This window comes from Pinus tabuliformis, chromosome 1_2 (assembly GCF_031772625.1).
Source record: "Pinus tabuliformis cultivar Carrire ecotype Pingquan chromosome 1_2, CPIR1, whole genome shotgun sequence".
Lineage (NCBI taxonomy): Eukaryota > Viridiplantae > Streptophyta > Pinopsida > Pinales > Pinaceae > Pinus > Pinus tabuliformis.
In genome coordinates, this window is record NC_142298.1 from 911,576,943 (window position 1) to 911,598,159 (window position 21,217).

Genomic DNA, 21,217 nt, shown 5'->3' on the forward strand with positions numbered 1-21,217 from the left:
TCCTACAGGAGCGAAGGTCTCCTCACAGTCATTTCCCTCGACTTGAGAGTACTCCTTGGCCACAAATCTGGCCTTATACTTCTCTATGCTTCCTTCTATTACCTACTTTACCTTGAAGATCCATCTAGAACACACAACTAATTTATGTAATGATCTTGGGACCACTTCCCAAGCACTGTTCTTTACAATGGATTCGTATTCCTCCACCATTGCATCAACCCATAAAGGTTTCTCTACTTCTTCCCCGAAACGGGATGGCTTAGTCTTTACAAGCTCAATCATTTGGGCTATGTATCTATTGTACTGATCATGTGACCTTCTCTACTGCACTGATTTGAAGGAGCACCCACATTCTCCCTCGCATATTGCATAAGTCTATCGGCTTTCCTAGTTCTTTCCCTACCTTCTCTGGATGGTTCTCCTTGAGTGGTTGTCTCCACTCTTTACTCCTCAATTTATGGTTGCTCCACAAAATCCCGAGGCTCCTCATTTGGATCTAAAATCTCCTCTTTTGGTGGGATTTGAAGCTTAGTCTCAAGAGAGCATCGCATCACTTTCTCCTCATCAAATTTTACATCCCTTCGCACAACTGTCATTTTTAGGGATGGAAAATACACACAGTAGTTATGGGGATTTTCTGTGTATCGTACAAATACCCAAAATTCTTTTGTTGGCTCAATCTTCTCCCTTGATTCTTTGGAGACATGGCAATAAACACAGGCTCCAAAAATCCTGAAGTGCGACACATCCAACTTTCTCCATAAGAAATCCTCCTCCTATGTAATCATGCCCAAAATATGATGAGGACTCTGGTTATGTAAATATATTTTTGTGTTTCATGCCTCTACCCACAAGTGGAGTGGTAGGCCTTGGTTATGCAACATCACCCTCATTTTTCCAATAATGCTATAGTTCTTTCTCTCAAACACCCCATTCTGTTGTGGATTGCAGGGTGTTGTCAACTCTCATTGAATTCTCTATGTCACACAAAAAAAAAAAAATTCATTCAACACGTACTCACCTCCATTATCGCTCCTGAGATCCTTCACCTTCTTTCTAGCTTCTTTCTCAACAATCGTCTTTAATTCTATGAACTTGGAGAATGTCTCATCTTTCTTCTGCATGAAGAATATTTAGTACTTCCGTGAGAAATAATCAATAAAAATGACAAAATATTTGTGTCTGGCAGTGGAGGCTATCGAGAAAGGTCCATGAACATCACAATGGATCATTTCTAGGACTACATGTTCTTTTCTATCATGATCATGGAATGTGGATTTTGTGTACTTCCCCAAGTACATCTTTTGCATACATCTTGCTGCTCAAGCACTCCTTTTTGGAGGCATGTGGTTATTTGCTGCATAATATTTAGGGTGCCATGATGGAAATGGCCATGTATTTTTTGCAAAAGTTCACTAACATTGTGGCTTTACACTTTCTCTTCCTTTGTACTTAATGCAACACAGTCTTCCACATCCAGCTTATACAGGTTCTTCACACGAACCCTGACCTACTTCACCTTTCCTGTGGCTATGTGTCTCAAGAATTATTTTACTTTGCTAAAGATCACATCATAACCACAGTCTTCTAAAATTGTAATATAGATGATATTTTTCTTTAGTCTCAAAATGAACATAGCATCCTTAAGCCTGAAAGGGGCATCTGACTCCCTCTGAAAGGTGATTGTACCAATCCTGGTTGCGTTTTACCTTTCATCCTCCCCCAAATTGATGAACATCTGGAGATATTTCTCCTCTAGGTCACTGAAAAAGTCTCTACACCCTATCATTTGGAACGAGGCACTAGAGTCCAACTACCACACACTCCCCATCATTGTGTTAGCCATGCATGTGATAAGGGTAAAGTCAAGCTCGAACTATGAAGCCAAGGATTCACCTGCTGCTCCTCCTAATGTCTTCTTGCTTGCCTTTTTGTGTGGACACTTCATGGCATAGTGTCTAAATTCATGACAATGGAAGCATTTAATTTTGGACAAATATTTATTATTGCCCTCTTGCCTATATTCTGGTTTGGATTGAGAATTCTTCCATTTTCCCTTCTTTCCCTTTCCAACAATTGCAAAGTTTTCTTCATCCTCACCCTTGGATTAAATCCATCTCTGGGATTCCACCTTATTTCCCATTGTACCAAATCATACCATAAGCGTTCCCAATTCAGTAGTTTTTCTCTCCTGTTCACCGAGTCTTGGTAGCTATGCCAGCTCTTAGGAAGGCTTAAAAGGGCTAGGCTTACCAAGTCATTTTTTGGAACATTAACACCAATCCCCCCAAGTTCATCATGACATTATGTGATCCTGCTTAGTTACTGCAGAATTGTGTCATTCTTCTGCATCTTGATACTTCAAATTTTATCCTTGAGTGCCAACTTCCTATGGTCACCACTATTCTCGAACAATTTTGTCAGTGCTTTCCACATTGCGAACAAAATTTCCTTTCCATGGAGATTTGAGATAATGTGATCCCGTACTCCCTCCAAGGTTATTCTCCTCACCTTGGCTACATATTTATTCCATTGAGAAATTTTCTGGGCATCAGATTCTAGTGGTTTTGAAACATCTATCTTGATGTATTCTTGTAATCCATTGTCATCCAATACTGCCTCCATGTGATCCTTCCATGAGATGAAGTTAAAGTTGCCTTCTAAGGCATACTCTAGCCACAGACAATTGAAGGCCATCTTCTTAGCTTTGAAGAGATCCTACTGCACTAAACTTTAAATTCGATTCTCCTAAGAAACAACTTCGAAATTCCTGCTCTAATTTGAATCTTGCTCTAATACAATGTAGAAATTATGGTGTAGATTTTCAATTTCTCATGATGTTTTAATCAAAATAACAAGAAACAAACCTACTCTATTGCTCTACAGAAGTTAATTCACAATTTAGAAAAAAAAAATCAGACATGCAATAATAAATAACACACATGCACACAATATTTTTTATGGGGAAATAAATCTACTAAAACCCCAATGCCTTTTTGCATTAATCTCATGAATAGAGATGTATTACAATTTATTTGTTCAACTGAGCACAACTTGCAAGTGAATAACCTATCTCTCTTCTCACTGAGCAGCTCTAACCCAGATTTAATCAATTTTTGCCTCTTCTTGAGCCCCTATTTCCTTACACAATTCCTGAGAAATTAGGCCCTTATTATTTAGGATTATCTCCTAAATGGATTGCGCAATTCCCAAGGTTGATCATCTGACTGCATGCAACACATGTACACTCAAGACTAGTTTACAATTGATGTTACACTGCCTTATAATCTCCACCACAGCTAGGGAACTTGAATTCTCTGCATACACTAGCTATTTTTGGTTGAATGATTAGTTAATTGGATGGTCACTGAGTTTGATTGAATTCCCAATGCATAACTTGCCTTCCACTAGTTCCTCCAACAATTGGAACTAGTTTAATTAAAGAAAACTTGAGATAACTAACTTTGATTTCTATAAATTAGCAATCACACATGCTAAACTGAACTCCAACTCCTCCAACTCAAATTTACTGAGTAAAATAGCTGGCACAAGCCATATCACACAAGTTACCTACATCCAAGTTGTTTGCTGATGTGGAAATTTGATTTTTCTCAATTTAATCAAGGAAAAATCAAATTGAGAATTTCTTGTTGCGTTTTTCAACATTATAAGCATGGTATTATCACAGATTCTAGTTATGGATCTTATCATATGTTGATTGGTAAATGAATGGTTATTGAATGCATGATCTAATATATGTTATTTCAGCCATTGTGAGAGGGTATTAGACCTTCTTGATGATTCTTAGATAAGTATCAGACCCATATGTCCTTATATGCATTCATGACCTATAGATTTCATGTTCACTACGTGTTTGATGGAATGTATGTCATGGTTAGGTCAAGTTATTATCTACATTTGTAATTAATGGAATTTTCCTTATGTCATTCATCATTTTGGAAAGTTCTATCAAGTTCTGAGAAGAGGTTTGGATACTAGCCCTGAAAATGTGGCTCAGATTCTGGGTTCGCATGCTCATAACTGGAAAATCTAGACTGCAATCATTGGGAGGCAGGGTTATCCATGCGACTGGAGGGTCACAATCGTTATCTTGCCTTGTTATGGAAGCGACTAGGAGTCCATAACACTAAAGAGGCAAGTTAGCTCAGAGTTTGGGCACCTAGAGTGGTTGTTTAGCTCTTGGGGGTCTTGTAGCTCCTGAGGAAGGTCACTAAAGTTTCGGTTTGTTGATTCCACTTCCTTAATTGTACTTAGGAGGTTGAGTCATGTCATATTATCCCTTTAGCTCATGTTTACCTCAGAATGACAGTGAACGTGGGTAAATGTGGGAGGGGTGGCTATAGATTGGTATCAGAGTAGGTTGCACTCCCTTTGGGTAATATTTGATACCATAGATTGGTATCAGAGCATGGTTCAAACACTTGGACCGGATGGGATAGATGCATGTTTATATGCATGCGTTGTCATGGTTTTGGTTATCATGCATGAGGTCATCGTATGTAGTTGGTATTTTCATGAATTATGCCAGTATATTGATATTATTATGATTATACATGTATCATGCAAATGTGGACTGATTTTGCAAATGAGATAGCCTCCCCTGAACATCATTGAGGTATGATTTTGATTATGGTATCTATTTGGTTTATCTGACATGGCATGTTTGCAGGAAGAAGAGGATCAAATATGACGAGAAAAATGGTGGACTATAGTTCACATGAATCTCCCTACAAAACAATTGAGCAGCAAGGAGATGATTATTCTCCTGATATAGCAGATACATTGAGGAGTTTAAAGGAAAAGATAAAAAGTTTCTAGGAAGACAATGACAGGTTTGGTGAGGCTTAGGAAATACTTGTAAGGGCTTAGGAAAAATAGGCAGAGGTCAATGCAGTCATCCTTCAAAATTTGTTAGACTTGTAGAGATAGGGACAGCTGAGGATTAGTCAAGAACAAGAAGAGAAGACTAATGGGGCATATGGTAGTAGGTCTCGATTAGGATAGAGATTGGATAGAGGGGACACAGTTAGAGGTGGCATATTATTGGGTACACTTGACATGAGGACTAGTATGTATGGGTTTCATTCTAGTTCCTCATTCAGGAGACATGATCACCATCATCATCCTTATAGGAGGAATGAGTACTTGTATGAGGATTTCAAGAAAGTAAAGCCTCCTACATTTTATGGAGAGATGAAGAAGTCAAAATATGTAGAGGCACGGTTGCTTGGGATGAACAAATTCTTCAGATTGCATAACTATTCAGAGAACATGAAAGCCAAAATAGCTTCCTTCAGTCTTAAATGGAAATTAGATATCTAGTGGGAAGATGTGAAGAATTCTATAGGCATTCGAGAAGAAGAGTTGATTTGGGATGAGTTTGAGAGACTCTTCAAGAAGAAGTACCTATCTGAGAGATATTAGAAAGACATAGCTAAGGAGTTTTATGAGTTTCATATGGATTCCATGATAGATGATGAGTATAATAGTAGGTTCCTGGAGCTGTTGAGGTATTTGCCTTACCTAAAGGATTAGAAAGAAAATATTCAAAGGTTCATTAATGGCTTTCCAACATCATATAGATGCCGGATTGAGTTTGATGAGCCTCAGTCACTGGAGGAAGCCATCAAGAAACTAAAGCATTATTATGAGCAATCAAATTGTAAATCTAAGTCTAAGCATGATTTGAAGGGGAATGATAAAGATAAATGGAAGTAGCCACTGAGGCGGGGAAGACCTCAGGATGCAGGTGAGAAAGAAAATGTTCCTCCTTACTAGAAGAATAATGAAATTGAGAAGGGACATGGGCCGTAGCTTGGAGAGAAGTAGAATAGAGGTGATAGTAGGGGACCATTGCAATGTTGTATTTATGGAAAATATCATCGCAAGAATGATTTCCCATTGTACCAGGGTGGTAGGCCTTAGATCTATATTAATAAGGAGGTGCAGACTATTGGGGATGTTGACCATAGCATTCCTCGAATTTATGCAGTTGTGGATAACAAGCATGTAGATCACCATGAATCCATTATTGAGATGGAAGGTAAGATTTGTGATCGAGTTGTTTATATTTTGATTGACCCTGGATCCAATAATGTTATGTTAATCCTAGCCTGGTGGATAATTTTTGTTTGAGAAAAGAAGTGCATGTAGAGCCTTGGTTGGTGCAGTTGGCTACAAGTACTAAGAAGAGAGTTCATCATTGGGTAAGATCTTGTGCAATTGAGATGAATGATATGCCTACATCGACACATCTAAATGTGCTTCCATTGGGATCATACAGTATGCTTATGGGTATGGATTGGTTGTATATTCATATGACTAAGGTTGATTTTTATGACAAGGATATTGAGTGCTTGGATGATACTGGGGAAAAGAGAATCTTGCAAGCAAAGAAGAAGCCTACATAAGTTAGAATGGTTACTACTATGTAGGCAAAATGTAGTCATAGGAAGGGGCGTGTATTTTTTGCAGTCCATGTTTCCAGTGACATGGGTAAGGATGTTGAGGATGTGGAAGTCCTCAAGAGGTTCCATTTCTTGCAGTAGTTTTAGGATGTATTTCTAGTAGATATTTTATAGTTAACTCCCCATAGGGAAGTGAACTTTTCTATTGAGTTGGTACAAGGAGCAACACCAACATTAAAGGTACCTTACAGGATTAACACTCCAGATTTAGTGGAATTGAAGTTATAGTTGAAGGAAATGCTTGATAATGGATACATTAGGCCAAGTTTATTCCCTTGGGGTGCACTAGTATTGTTCGTGAAGAAGAGGGATGGTACTCTCAGATTGTGCATTGATTACAGGTAGTTGAAAAAGGTGAAAATCAAGAATTTGTATCCATTTCCAAGGATCAATGACTTGTTTAACTAGTTGAAGGGTGCAACAGTGTTCTCAAATATGTATTTCAGATCAATATATCATTAGGTACACATGAAAGAAGAGGATATATACAAGACTGTCTTCAGGACCAGGTATGGGAATTTTGAGTTTGTTGTGGTTCCTTTTGGTTTGACTAGTGCTCCAGCTACTTTCATGTGCTTGATGAATAGTGTTTTGCGTCCTTATCTGGACAAGTTTGTGATTTTATCCATTGATGATATATTGATATATTCTAAGAATGAGGAAGAACATGCCAAAAACTTAGTAGCAGTGTTGATATTGCTAAGAGAGCATCAGTTGTATGCCAAGATTAGTAAAAGCAACTTATTCTAGACATAGGCACATTACTTGGGACATGATGTTTCCAAGGAAGGAATAACAGTGGATCTAGAAAAGATTAGAGCTATCAGGGAATGAGAAGATCCTAGATATGTGGATGAGGTCAGATCATTCATGGGGCTAGTAGGTTACTACAGGTGGTTGATAAATAACTTCTCACAGATTTCATATCTTATTACATCATTGTAGAGGAAAGGAAATAAATTTGAATGGATAAAGGAATGTGTAGCTTGTTTTAAGTAGTTGAAACAATTGCTTACAAATGCTCTAGTTTCATTATAGATCTAGATAAAGAGTTTGTGGTGTGTACAGATGATTAAAAGAGAGGACTTGGTGGACTATTGATGCAGGAGGGATAGGTGGTGTACTATGAGTCAAGGAAACTAAATGAGGATGAGTAGAACTATGTGACTCGTGATCTTGAGCTGGAAACTATTATTCATGCCTTGAATATGTGGAGGAATTATCTTCTTGGCAGGAGATTTAATTTGATGAGTGACCATAGTGGACTAAGGTATCTATTTGACCAAGCTAGTTATAATGTCATTCAAGCTAGGTTGTCTACCCTCAGTGATTTTGACTTTGAGATCAAATACATTAAAGGAAAGGAGAAAATGGTTGCATATGCTCTTAGTAGGAGAGTGCAGGTAAACATGTTGCAGCTGTGAGTGCTTATGGGTCATATTTATAGGATCAGATCTTACAAGCAAGAGATCAGGATGACAGGTACAGGGAGCTTAGGAACAGGTTACAGAAGCAGGGTACAAGTGAATAGGATGTGGATTATGATTTCATGGCAGATGGCTTGGTGAGATTTAGGGACAGGATCTATGTGTCGGATGAAAATGAGATCAAGAAGCTTATCTTGAGGGAGTTTCACGTCAAGCCATATTGAGGTCACCCAGGATATCAAAAGACGATGACAACTGTGAAGAAGTTCTACTATTGATTGTATTTGAAGAAGGAAATGGTGGCATTTTTTGCTAGATGTTTGGATAGTCAGTAGGTGAAAGCTTAGTGTAAGCACCCTGCTGGTCTCTTACAACCTATTTCAATTCCAGAGTGGAAATGGGAGGCCATTCCCATGGATTTTGATGTGCCCCACAATTGTCTATTTTATTAGGCCCATTTGATTATTTATAAACACTTAAAACATGTATTTACCCCCTTACTTGCACATCATATAGTTAATTCATAGTATTAATGGGTCGTTAGAAATTTGGTCTATCCTTGCTTATTACGTGCTCAATATTATTTATTTTTGTAGAATATTGTGAGAGTATTAGGCGGATTATGAATATATGGAAGATGAGATAATATAGAAACTTGTTCCCCCCGACAAGAGGACCAATATTTAATAATAAATGAAAAGAATATTATGAAATTATTGTACAAATTCTGGAGCTCCAATGATTGAGAAAATCTAGGAAGGTGTTCGTTGTCATTTAATGCAAATTCCTAATGTTGGGAACTAGATCCAATTTTTGAGGGATTTTGGAGGGGAAAGCTACCTCCTTTCAAGGAGAATGCTTTCTCATCACTTTTTATAAGTGCCAATTATAATTTTCCTCTAGGGGCATTTATTTCTTAGTCTTCATGTGGAGAAAACGTGTTATTTAGCAACTCCACTTTCATTTCTAGCAGGGATGTACTTGGATTGATTCAAATAATGAAGTTTGGTGTCATTTTTAGCTTCTAAAGCTTGCTTTAATTCATAGGAATTTGAGTTTCCTTGGGCTTGGACATCCTAGGAGCTTAGATCCCTCTTGTACAATTCCTTTATTTTCTTTGAATGTCTTCTTCACTTGAATATCTTATTTATGCATTTAGTATGCATGCTTCTTTTGTTGTAGGTCATATTGGTTAAATGATTGGAGTTGTTTTTAAGGTTATTTATGAAGTCACAACCATGATGCATCCTTAAAAAAAATTTGAGAAGTCATATTCATCATTGAGCTACTTGGATTGGTCTACAAGTTCACAAATCTAGAATTTCTGGAAGTCCCTTGTAGCAAAATAGTATTAATTGTCTGTTATTTTTTAGAACGTGTTAGTGATATTAATTTGAGTTGATTTCACTTGTATTGGGTCATAAAAATATAAAAGTTAATAACAAAATTCACCCCCATAGAATTTTCACTTGATTAGGTTAGGCATTTGGTAGGTTAACTAGCTCACTAGTTCTTGAATTTCCAGTTTTTAGAGTAGTACTGCTTTGCTGTTTTTAGCACATGTTAATAGGGGTATTTTGGAGTAATTCCACTTGGAATGAAGTCCTAGGACATCCTAATTGATAAAAAAAAAATTCTCCATATTATTTTCATTTGATTTACTTTGGCATTCAGCAAGTTATCTCACTCCTCTAGAAAAAGAAGGCCTCCTGCAGCACTCCTATAGCACATGTAAACTTAACCATATCTAATCAAAATCTTGGTTTTTGTCCCTTAGGCTTTAACAATGACCCCTAGGCTCTAAATCCATGATTGAGGAAGATAAAGGATGACTTAGGATTTTCCTTTTTATGCCCACAACACATCTCAACAATTTGGGTTAATGGACATATTTATGAATTAGGTAACAAATGAAGTATCTAATGAACTCTATCAATTGATATTGTTAAACACATACATGGCAGAAACAGAGTATGAATGATAAGCATGAGAGTACATCTATTTTTGACATGATATACATTTATAATACATAGGAGTGAACCTTGGTTTCATATTCCAAGTGTTCCCTTGGACTCCCTTTGGTTGTTCAGCTTCCACAATGTTGGGTAGTAGAGGTCCCGCGTAATGGTTTTGGGGCAGAAAGCCCAAAAAGTAGGATTAAATTATTGTAAAAACTCTGAAGTATGCGGAGCGCAAATTATAATAGGTTGAGTCAAAGGGTATTCCACCCGAAAAATGTAAAGAAATATAAATAGAGTTGGCCCGCGTAGGGATCGCGGGCCAAGGAAGGGTATAAATAGAGCGCGACTCTATGAGGGAAAGGCAGTTCTTTTGGAATATGAAATGCAATGGGTTTTTGAAGTAAATAGTCTAAAAGCATCTGTAAGTCTGAGTTGAGGGTTGGGGTAGTAGGTAGAGGCTCTGCAACTGTGTGCGCAGAGGCCTGGAAAGTCCGCAGTTGTTTGCGCAGACCCCTGCAGCTGAGTGCGCAGGGTAGATCTGGATGTATTGGTGAAGAATAATAATAAAGATAAGTTGCTTCTGTAATTATGTGTTATCACGCAGCTGACTTTATGATTTACTTTTCTATATTTGTTTGAATACGAATGTGGGTTAATTTTAAGTACGCGAATGGTTAAATGTTTGCTTAAAGACCCTGCTAAGAAAATATGATACGCTCCATTAATTAGATTAGATAAGTAATCAGCACGGTAATAGAAAGTGAAAGTTACCCCGGGCCTGGATCTACGGGATTGCAAGAGCAGTGTGAAGCCGTAGAAGGGTACGCGATTCCCCTAAACCACATCTTGACAGCCCAAGGGTGCAGAAACCTGGTTCCAGCACCCTCCCCTACTACCTCGGGTGAGACCTCAATCCACACTCCGCGGGCTGTTGCCGAAAGGGCCGGTAGCTGTGGGATTTGTTTGGCTAAATAACTCTTCTGAACCTGGGTCAGGCCCATATAAACCAACAAATGGTTCCGTTGTCGGGACGGGGATCTGCATAAGGGGTGTCTGGTGTGGAACGCGGGGACTCTATTAAAAAAAAAAAAAAACTTTGTAAAATCAAAAGGATCAAGGACGGTAGTAGAGCAAGGGTAACTATGGCGAATGCAATTCAATTACCAGTGTTCAAAGGAGCAGGAGGCGAAGAGCCGGAGCAATTTTTTTTTGTGCTAACATCAGTATGGAACATGCAGCAAGCACCGGATGATAATATTAAGAAAACCATCTTAGTCAATGCACTACAGGACCGAGCGCTAACATGGTACATGAAGTATTCAAGCATCAACCCAACAGCGGGGATAGCAGACATCCATACTGAATTAAAAAAGGAGTTTAGCCAGCCAAAATCAGAAGTGCAGTCAGTCATATGATTCAAAGAGATCACAATGATGCCTAGTGAGACCCCGTGGGATTTGGATCAGAGGTTGAAAAGCACCATTCGCAAGGCCAACGTGACCCTGACGAATGCACAGCACCGCACTTGGTTCGTTGCATCATTAACGCCATATCTGAAGTCGCTTTGTCATAACAAAATATCTCAACCCAAGCGGAAGCGCTGGAGGCAGCAAAGTTGCACGAAACTTTGGTACAGGACCCAGGGTTGGGAGTTCAACAAATCTAGGCGTAGGTCCAAAATTCATGTTTGGAAATACAAAAGTTAAAACAAGAACAGACACCGCGTTCAGAAGTATGGTGTATAAAGTGCAGGAACCAGGGACACGATAAAGATCACTGCCCGGTCTCAGTGAATTTTTTGGTCATGGGGGGACCGACACCATTGCGACCAGAGGCACAGGCAGGGCCGAGCGTGATCACCCCACTCTGGTGCATAATCTGTCAGGTAGGAGGAAAGCACAACACTGATAACTGTCATCTATTGCCAAAATACAACTAGACCCCCCAGCAGCTCTTTTGCAACTTTTGTAGATCGGTGGGTCACGAAGAAAGAGATTGCCATAGCTATCGAATGTTGATGGACCAGGCACTTGCCTATAGAATGCAGACTGAGGTGTGAGGTCAGGATCTAGCCACGATGATGGCGCGCGGTGGGTTCCCGGGACGGGTTGAGGACAGGGCGGAATGGGACTAGGAAGGGGTCACGGATAGCTAATCTGTTACAATTGTGGAGGACCAGGACATTACGCGTGGGATTGTACTAATCCAACCCGAATATCATGTCCTTATTGTGAGCAATTTGATCATGAGCTACTAGATTTCCCCATGTTGATAGCACAGATTCGTGAAAAGAAGGCAGCGCCTCCTACAACAATGCAAAACGTGCAGATGATGAGATCTGAACCATGTGACGATGAACCCATGGTAAACATGGTATTACGGAGTGACACAACCATAGGAGAGGTCAATGGGGAGACCAATATGGAAGCTAGGGAAAGCTTCACGGGTGTCTCTACCCGAGGTAGTAGGGATTGGCCTGAGCCAGCTAGGGATCCCTCGATGTTGACTACCTTTTTAGAGACATGCATAAAACTGCTTCGCGACAACAGGGCAGTTAAAGGGTTACAGGAAGTGATTAATAGATACGCAGGATGGGGTGAACCTTGCGCAGTCTAGAAATTAGGAAGACACGCATCGCGGACGGGTTGGGAGATGCGGTTAACGACGCAGATTGGCGACTACGAGATGGATCAAGTCATTCTGGACCTAGGTTCGGATGCAAATGTATTGCCTAAACAGACTTGGGAGCACATGGGTAAGCCTACACTACAATGGTCTCCTATCCAATTGCGGATGGCCAATCAGCAGAAGATCTTGCCCATGGGAAGGCTGCAAGGAATTACAGTAGATATTGATGGTGCAAGTACCCAGACGGATTTCGAAGTTATTGAAATCATGGACGAAAATAGCCCATACCCTGCGTTGCTAGGGATAGACTGGGCCACTGACATGAATGGGGTTATTGACCTTAAACAGAGGCAGATGATATTTGAGAAGAAGTCGCTCCATGTAGTTGTTCCGCTAGATCCAACAGACGGACCGCGCTACACAGAACCTATGCACAACGAAGAAAGGGATGATGCATTGGATTGTATCTACAAAATTGCTGCAAATAGGCTGAAGGAGGAGCGGAGACTCTCGCAGGGCTACACTGGCTCATGCACCAGCGATTCAGATGAAGAGGATGAGCGATGGTGAAACAGGGTGAACGGGGTAACCACGTTACACTGTAATATGATGATGAAATCCCTGTATTGTGTTAAAGCTCAGAACCGTGAGTTGCCGATGTATGATGGGCTGACAATAGTGGATGAATTCCTGGTTAAATTCGAAAGTGCGGTACCAGAGTACCAATGGTTTGATGTGCTAAAATGGACATTGCGCGCGACACTGGCGCGATGGTGGGATACCCATGAAGGAACCTTCGAGGATTGGTGAAGTTGCAGGCGCATGATGCAGATAAGATTTGGGAAGCCAGAGCTATGAATAATGGAGAAATACGATGGACGAGATGATCTACACCTGCACCTGACCAAATGGACCAAAGCTTATGGTGTGAAGCCTCAACTAGAATGGGTGCACTTATTTTATCATACCATGGATGTCATTCCAAGGAACTAGTATATGGAAACAGAGCTCCGACATGGCATCGACGAGTGGGATATCTTGCGCAAAGGGTTTCTATCGACATTTCTCTTTGAAGACCAATGGATGGATAACATGGACAATGCATTACAGCTAGTAAAGACTGCCATATTCAGAACACCACCGGAACCAGAAGAAGTCTTTCCGTCAAACTGGTCGCGACAGTTGAGCCAGACCTTAACATGTTACAATGTACAAGTAGAAGATGATGAGGATGACTCGTGTAACATCAATATACCAGAATCCAAAGGGTGTCGTGAGGTGCACAGCCCCGAGATAAAAGATCCAGACATCACGGCGCAATTGAAAACAAAGCAAGTGAATATCGAAACAGAGGAAGAGCCGAAGTATGCTACGCTTGGGGACTATTGGGATGATGCTACGATGGAAAAGGTCAGCAAGTTGCTTCGAGAATACCGAGATTTATTCCCTACAAAAATTACGGAGCTGAAAGGGATTCTAGGAGACCTAGGAATGATGAAGATAACTTTGAAGCCAGATGCGAAGCCAGTGAAACAGTGACCCTACCGATTGAATCCAAAATACAAAGCAAAGGTCCGCAAAGAATTGGACAAGATGCTGGCAGCAGGAATTATTGAACCAGTCGAGGAGTCCGATTGGGTAAGCCCTATGGTAGTACAAGATAAGAAACAAAAGGGTGAGATCTGCATCTGCGTAGATTTGCGGAAGCTCAATGATGCTTGTGTTAACGATCCGTTTCCAACACCCTTTACAGATGAGGTACTAGAAAATGTGGGCAGCCAAGAAGCATACTCTTTCACAGACGGGTTCTCCGGGTACCATCAGGTCAAGCTCGTGCTAGAGGATCAGAGCAAGACAATGTTTTCTACAGAATGGGGTTTTTTTAGTATATGGTAATGCCCTTTGGGCTGAAGGATGCGCTGGCGATATTTTCCCGTATTGTGTTAGCCACATTCAAGGAATTTATCCACAAGTTCTTAGAAGTATACCTGGATGACTGGACCGTATTTGGCTTGGTTAAGAAACATGTCGCGAGCTTATGATTGATGTTGGATACCTACCTCCAGCACCAGATCGAGCTCAACCTAAAGAAGTGTAATTTCCTCGTCCCTTTCGGGAACTTGTTGGGCCTTACCCCGAAAAAAAAAAAAAAAAAAAAAAAAAAAAAAGACCCCAGGGGCCGAAGTGCCTAGGGGCCAAGGGGTTGGCTGAAGGGCCAAGGTGGAAGGATGTGGTAGGCCGAAGGCTAAAGGTGGTAGGCTGAAACCAAAAGTTAAAAAAAGGATAAGCTGAGGGCGGGGTCGAAGGGGCCGAAGGCGGGGTTGAAGGGGCCGAAGGTTCTGGTAGGCCGAAGGGCGGACATTAAATTTTAATCTGTTGATGCTAGGTGGAGGTTAAAAAAAGATAACCCAACAAGGTTGGGTGGGGTTGGTCGATGTTTGGTTGGAAGGTGGGGTGATGGGGACCCATTTCCGGAGACCCCCTCAAGGTTGTTGAAGGTCAAGGAGGGGCCACATCAAGGTGGTCGGCTCAAGGAGGGGCCCCATCTTACTATATGATACATTTGTCCAAATCCAGTCACAAGTGCCATTTTTGGGAAAATTGGCACCAAGTTGCTTGGATTTGGCCAAATGCATCATATAGTAAGATGGGGCCCCTCTTTGAGCCAGCCACCTTAATGGGGCCCCTCCTTGACCTTCAACAACCTTGAGGGGGTCTCCGGAAACGGGTCCCCATCACCCCACCTTCCAACCAAACATCCACCAACCCCACCCAACCTTGTTGGGTTATCTTTTCTTAACCTCGAACTAGCATCAATAGATTAAAATTTAATTTCCGCCCTTCGGCCTACCAGAACCTTCGGCCCTTTCAACCCCACCCTCAGCTTATCCTTTTTTTAACTTTTGGTTTCGCCCTACCAGCTTCAGCCTTCGGCCTACCACATCCTTCCACCTTCCACCTTGGCCCTTCGGCCAGCCCCTCGACCCTTCGGCCCCTGTGGTCTCTTTTTTTTTTTTTTGGGGTAATGGAGAGGTTCCTGATAATGTCTCCCAATGTCGATACTTCACCAAGTATGGCTGCCTTGACTTCTTCTAAGTACATCTATGTGAGAGTTTCTTTTTGGACCTCAGCCTAGAGATTTTCAAATTGTTTCCATGTAGCCTCTAAGTTCTTTTCCATTTGTCTGTTCTTAGCCATCAAATATTACATATTTGTCTTGGAGGCTCCTGCGAAGGCCAAGTTGGTTGCGGAAATGGCTTCTAGATTATTGATGGTGTCCATCAAGATAACCTTTTCTTCAATAAATGCATGAGATCATATGGGAAGTGTTTATTCCTTGTCTGTATGATCTTATTTTGTAGCTCATCATAGGTCAAGCTGTATATATCCATCATCAAACCTTCATCAAGAGGAGAAATTTCCTCTTCTTAGCTTGGAGCTTGCTCTATTGTATGAGGAGGAGGAGACTGAGTGGTGATTTGTTGTGTGCAAGGCATGAGATCAACATCCTAGTTTAGCTACTCCAGCTCTGACTCCATATCTTCGACCACTATCAGATCTTCAATTTCTGGAGCATGTTCCTTATCCTTCAATGGCTTGCTCTCTTCTTCAAGTAGCCGATTATGTTCCGATTTTGCTGCTTGTTTTAGTGTTTCTTCTTCCTCTTCTTTTCTCCACCTTTATTCTTCTTCTTGTATCTTACTCTCTTCTGATTCCTTCCATTCTTGTTCTTCCTTCTACCTTAGTTCTTCCTCTTGCTTACTTTTATTTCTCTTTTTTTATGCTTCTATAACCTCCTTTAAAATGATTGGATCTTCTTTGAATTAGTGGTTATGCTCTTTTGTTGGGCTATGCAAAAACTTCTGCTTCCCCATTTCGCATACTGGGTTGCGCCTCACTAATTCTTTTTCTTCTGGAGTGCCATATTTATAAGTAACCAATGATGTACCTACAAAGCTGATTAGTTTTCAGAGCTTAGATGCATTGTAACAATTCTTTATCCTTTCCTCCTTCGGACTGGAATAAGTCCTGCTCAGCGAACTAAAATGAATCTTTGCATAGTGTTTCTTGCAAATGCTCTTGGGATCATACAGATTATAGTCCATACGACCAAATGAAAACTTCTCTATGTATTGTCCTTTAGTATCAGTGATGGGCACCACTATTGCAAAAAGAATGTTGCAACTCCTGAGGCCATCCACTTAAATTATCAACCCAATGTTCGTACAAACTTAAAAGCGACCAACACTATATGTGCAACAAACACCTTCTTCTTCCTAGTCTGAATCCCTTGGATGCAAGTGAAATAATGCAATGAAAAAACTTCAATTTAACAAATATCTAGGTAAGTTGTCAATCCAAAGTTGAAAAAGGTAAATAACAATAAGAAAATCTATTCTACTTGGAAAGTAAATGGCACGAAGGAAATCTATTGTATTTGCAAAAATGTAAAGCATAATGAAAACTAAGAAAATATAATCTATATTGAGGGAAAGGAAATGAAATTAAAGGAAATCTATTATATTTTGTGGGAAGTGAAAGTCCTATATTACTCTTACAAAAAGGAAATCACACTTTGTAAGAAGTAAATTGCAAAAAGTAAATCTAGACTAATTGCAGAAATCAACATTCAAGAAGAAAGAAATATAAGAGATAAATGGTGGCCTAACGAAGTCTCAACTTAAATAAATTGGCCTCAGAGTATTCATAGGCTATAAATATACTTCTACCACGAGTTTGGAGTGAATCTAGGCAAGGAATATCTTGAAAACAAATTGCTACAGGATTGCTACAAGATTGCTACATGATGTATATTGCTCGAGTTAAATTAACAAATGCCAAAGAAAATAAAATGAAAATGAGATGGGGTATATTCTTTTATTAATTAATATTTCCTAAGACTCCAATACAAGTGGAATCATTCAAAAACACCCTTGTTAAGATGTGATAAAAACTAGCATAAATTTACTACTCTAAAAACAAGAAATTCTAGAACGAGTGAGCTAGTTAACCTACCAAATGCCTCACCTGATGAAGTGAAAATGCTATGGGGTAAATTTTTTTATTAAATATAATTTTTTTGGGACTCTATCCAAGTGTAATCAACTCAAAATATCCTTGTTAACACGTGCTAAAAAATAAAATAAGATTACTACTATTTTGCTACAGGATTGTTGGGAATGACTGTCTATCTACTTTATTAACCAAGGCAAAGTTCCTACTAGGTATCTGAATCCATTTTATTAATTTTTATGGTATTATTATCCTTATGAAGTCCGTAGGGGTGGCCAGGAGTTTTATGGGGAAAATAAGAGTGCATTTTGGAGGTTTTTTCATAGTGCTATAGGATCGGGACAGAGTGTTACAAGATTGTCCTTTTAATCTACTGGATTGAATCCGTGAGAATTATGAGGGTGGAAAAGGATATATGAAGGTATGGAAAGGTAGTGGAGGGTAAATAAAGGTTGTGTGAGACCTTTACCAAGCATAGTACCCTTCAGGGGCCCATATTGCACAAAAACCAATGAACACAATGGTCTTCAATAACCCAAAGATGTGCTCTTGGTGAACAGTTCTTTGAGGGGGTTTTTGAGGTTGAGGAAAATAATATAATGGTGGGATGAGGAGTGTGAATGAAAATTACAACCCTGCATATCAACAACAGTACCTTCATACCACACTAATTTACTCTATTTTCCAAACAATTAAATCATTGCCCTGATGATGGACTCACTAAGCTAGTCCGAAACGTTGGTTTCGAAACTGTTCACAGGTTTTTCCTCAAAATAAAAATTAAATCATGTTAACAATGTAAATTGTAGAAAATTGAGATGACAGAAAAAGGATGAGTTGAATTTTATTGGAAATATAACTATTTCATTGAAATACAACCTATATGGCAACCCATCAAAGGCCTACAACCACTATAGGTTATACTTCATGTGCTCAAAGAAAACTACTAAACCAATCACTAGTTTGCAGAAAACCTAGATACAAGAAATGGACTAATCTGAGGTCTAACTACTACAAAGGAAAGTGACTATATATTTTTTTCTTGAAAACACAACATCTCCAACCACACTTCCCACGGGAGAGGTGATTGACATACTTGCGCAAGCAATTTTCAAGAAATTTTCTCATAAACAAGTTCTGCTAAAAAAGGAAATACTACTAGGAAAGGAAATGCTTGAGTAAAATACCCAAAAGTGTTGGGCGTGGCCCAACTTGGTCCAAGTTTGGGTAAAAGACTCCGTATTTTGAGGAGTGGAGCACGTGGAGCTTAAAAACTTATATTCATTGCATGGTATTTTAGGGGCTTAATGGCGGGTCAAAACCCCTTATTTTGTAACAGGTATTGGGTATTAGTCCTTTGTTTTGTTGGATCCATGGTATGTGGGTCGTGGTCTTGTAGTAAGGAAGTATATTTAAAGAAGATGTAATACTTTGTAAATAATATCATGATAAAAAACTAAGCAAATATTTCTTGTATTCTATGTCTTGAGCCTGTATTTTGGGGAAGGCTCTGCATCTGAGTGCGCAGACCACCTATAGCTGGGTGCACAGGTCACGAAGGAGCATGTATTGAAGATCATTATTAATAAAGAAGAAGTTTTGGCAAAGTATTGTGTACCTTTATGTGTTGATTATATGTTTTTATTGAAATTGTTATGCATATTGTTTACTCAATTATGAAGAAGAATACATGTTATATTGTTTCTTGTTATGTCTAAGCATTAAGAATCATTCAGAAAGATTAATCATCAGCGCGAAGTTAGTCATGCATGTGAAGTTGTAGAAAGGTCAAAAACATAAGTAAATACACAAACGTAACAAAACGCATATCCCTCTGGCTACAGAAACCTAGTTCTGCAACCTCCCATAACTGCTTCGGGTGAGATTGCAATTTGCTTGCAAATCATTGCTGAAAGGGCTAGTGGTTGAGGGTTTTGTTGGTGTGCAGCACACTTTGACCTAGGTCAAGCCCCCTTAAACCAACAAAAAGTGAGAGACTAGAGCCTCTGGATTGGGCCCTAACCCAACATTACTCAACACTCTAAAGATGAATCAGACTGAAAATAAGATGACTTTCATTCTGTGTCAAAATAGTTCATACATAAAAAAATACTAGGAAAAGAAGCTTTGTACTCCTCAAAATCTATTCTCCACTAATTCGAACCTCCTATTGGGATGCTAGGTCCTTTCATTTATACAAATAACTTGTTGGGAATCTTCCTTTAAAAGGGGGACCGTTTCCCTCTAGTTCCCTAAAATTGTGGATCTGGTTCCCTCATTGAATTCAAATTCCAAGGAGGATAGATCCTCTGCAAGACAACCAAACTCAATATCCTCTTTTGCTGGGGAATACATCCCTACATTTATTCAAATCAATGGAGCTCAAAAATATGCTCAATAACTTCATAATATTCCATTCATTTATTAGCATGGAATTAGTTCCTAGATTCTCTCATTCTACAAATATTTTAGAGTCCACTTAATATTATGCAAAAAATAATAATATTAAGCATATAATAAGGAATTATCTATAAACCTTCCTAAGAAGACATAAAAGCTAAAAAAACGTTATTAAGTGTAGAAGGAGAGATTTAATATAGCCTTTATGTGCCTAAGAAAGGTAGATGGGCCTTAATTTTCATATAATTTGGATGCCCATCATAACCCCCTACTGAAATTGTTGTTCATCCTCTAAGAGACCTACTCATCTTATTCCCTTTCCTTTTCTTCATTCATTTCCCTGATGGCTTGTCTAACATGTAGTTTCCCCTACTATATAAAAGCATTTATTTTCATTTCCTTGTATATCATGGGATCTTATACTTCCTCCTTTCTTTTCTTAGCTGGTCTTCTTGGTGTTTTGATGTCTTTCTAAGGTTCTTGAGACTCTATGTTGCTAAAAATTTGAACCTTTGATCATGCTAAATGAAGCTCAACCAACTTTATTTCATATATTCTTGTATTTTTTTCCTTTGGATATACCTCTGTCTTTTCTTTCATTTCATCCTCAATTTTTGTGAACTAGTAAGGCCCATTACCCTCTTCTACAACCTTCTACTACCTTCTCCCACCTTCAGGCCATGTTTAGAACCCTTAGATCATTGTCGGATGCCATCCTATAGAAATACAAGGCATCCTGTAGCAGTCCTGTAACATCCTATAACGCTACACAAAATTCATCAAAACTCGACCAGAATTTCCTCTTAAGCCTATTTTTTTTTTCTTTCATAACTTTACAATGTCCCTTAAGCCTTGGAATCCAAATTAAAGAGACCAAAGACCCTTTACACATCACCCTTTCATCACTGTAGCAATGTTTCCTAAGAAAACAATGAATTTGTATCAGAGGTAATATGCACAATTTTCAAGGATGGGAAATCAATTTCCTCATGAGATTTTTCCACATTTGTCACACTAAAAAGAACAATCAAACCACCCAATTGTTGCACTACCTGAATTCACATTTCATAATGTAGAAAAATTTTCTCTAATATATTTTGAGAAATTTTGTCAAATGCAAGTGGAAATAATTTTTGACTTACATTTCCTTTCAATATTCCCTTGTTTTCCAAGTCATTCAAGGCTTTGGTGGTCATTCTTGGAAAAATTTGTCTTCTTGTAGCACTCTATCAAATTCCTATAGTAACTTGTATGATCCTGAAGCAGGGTGTCAGTATCTTGTAGTAGCCTATGTGATCCT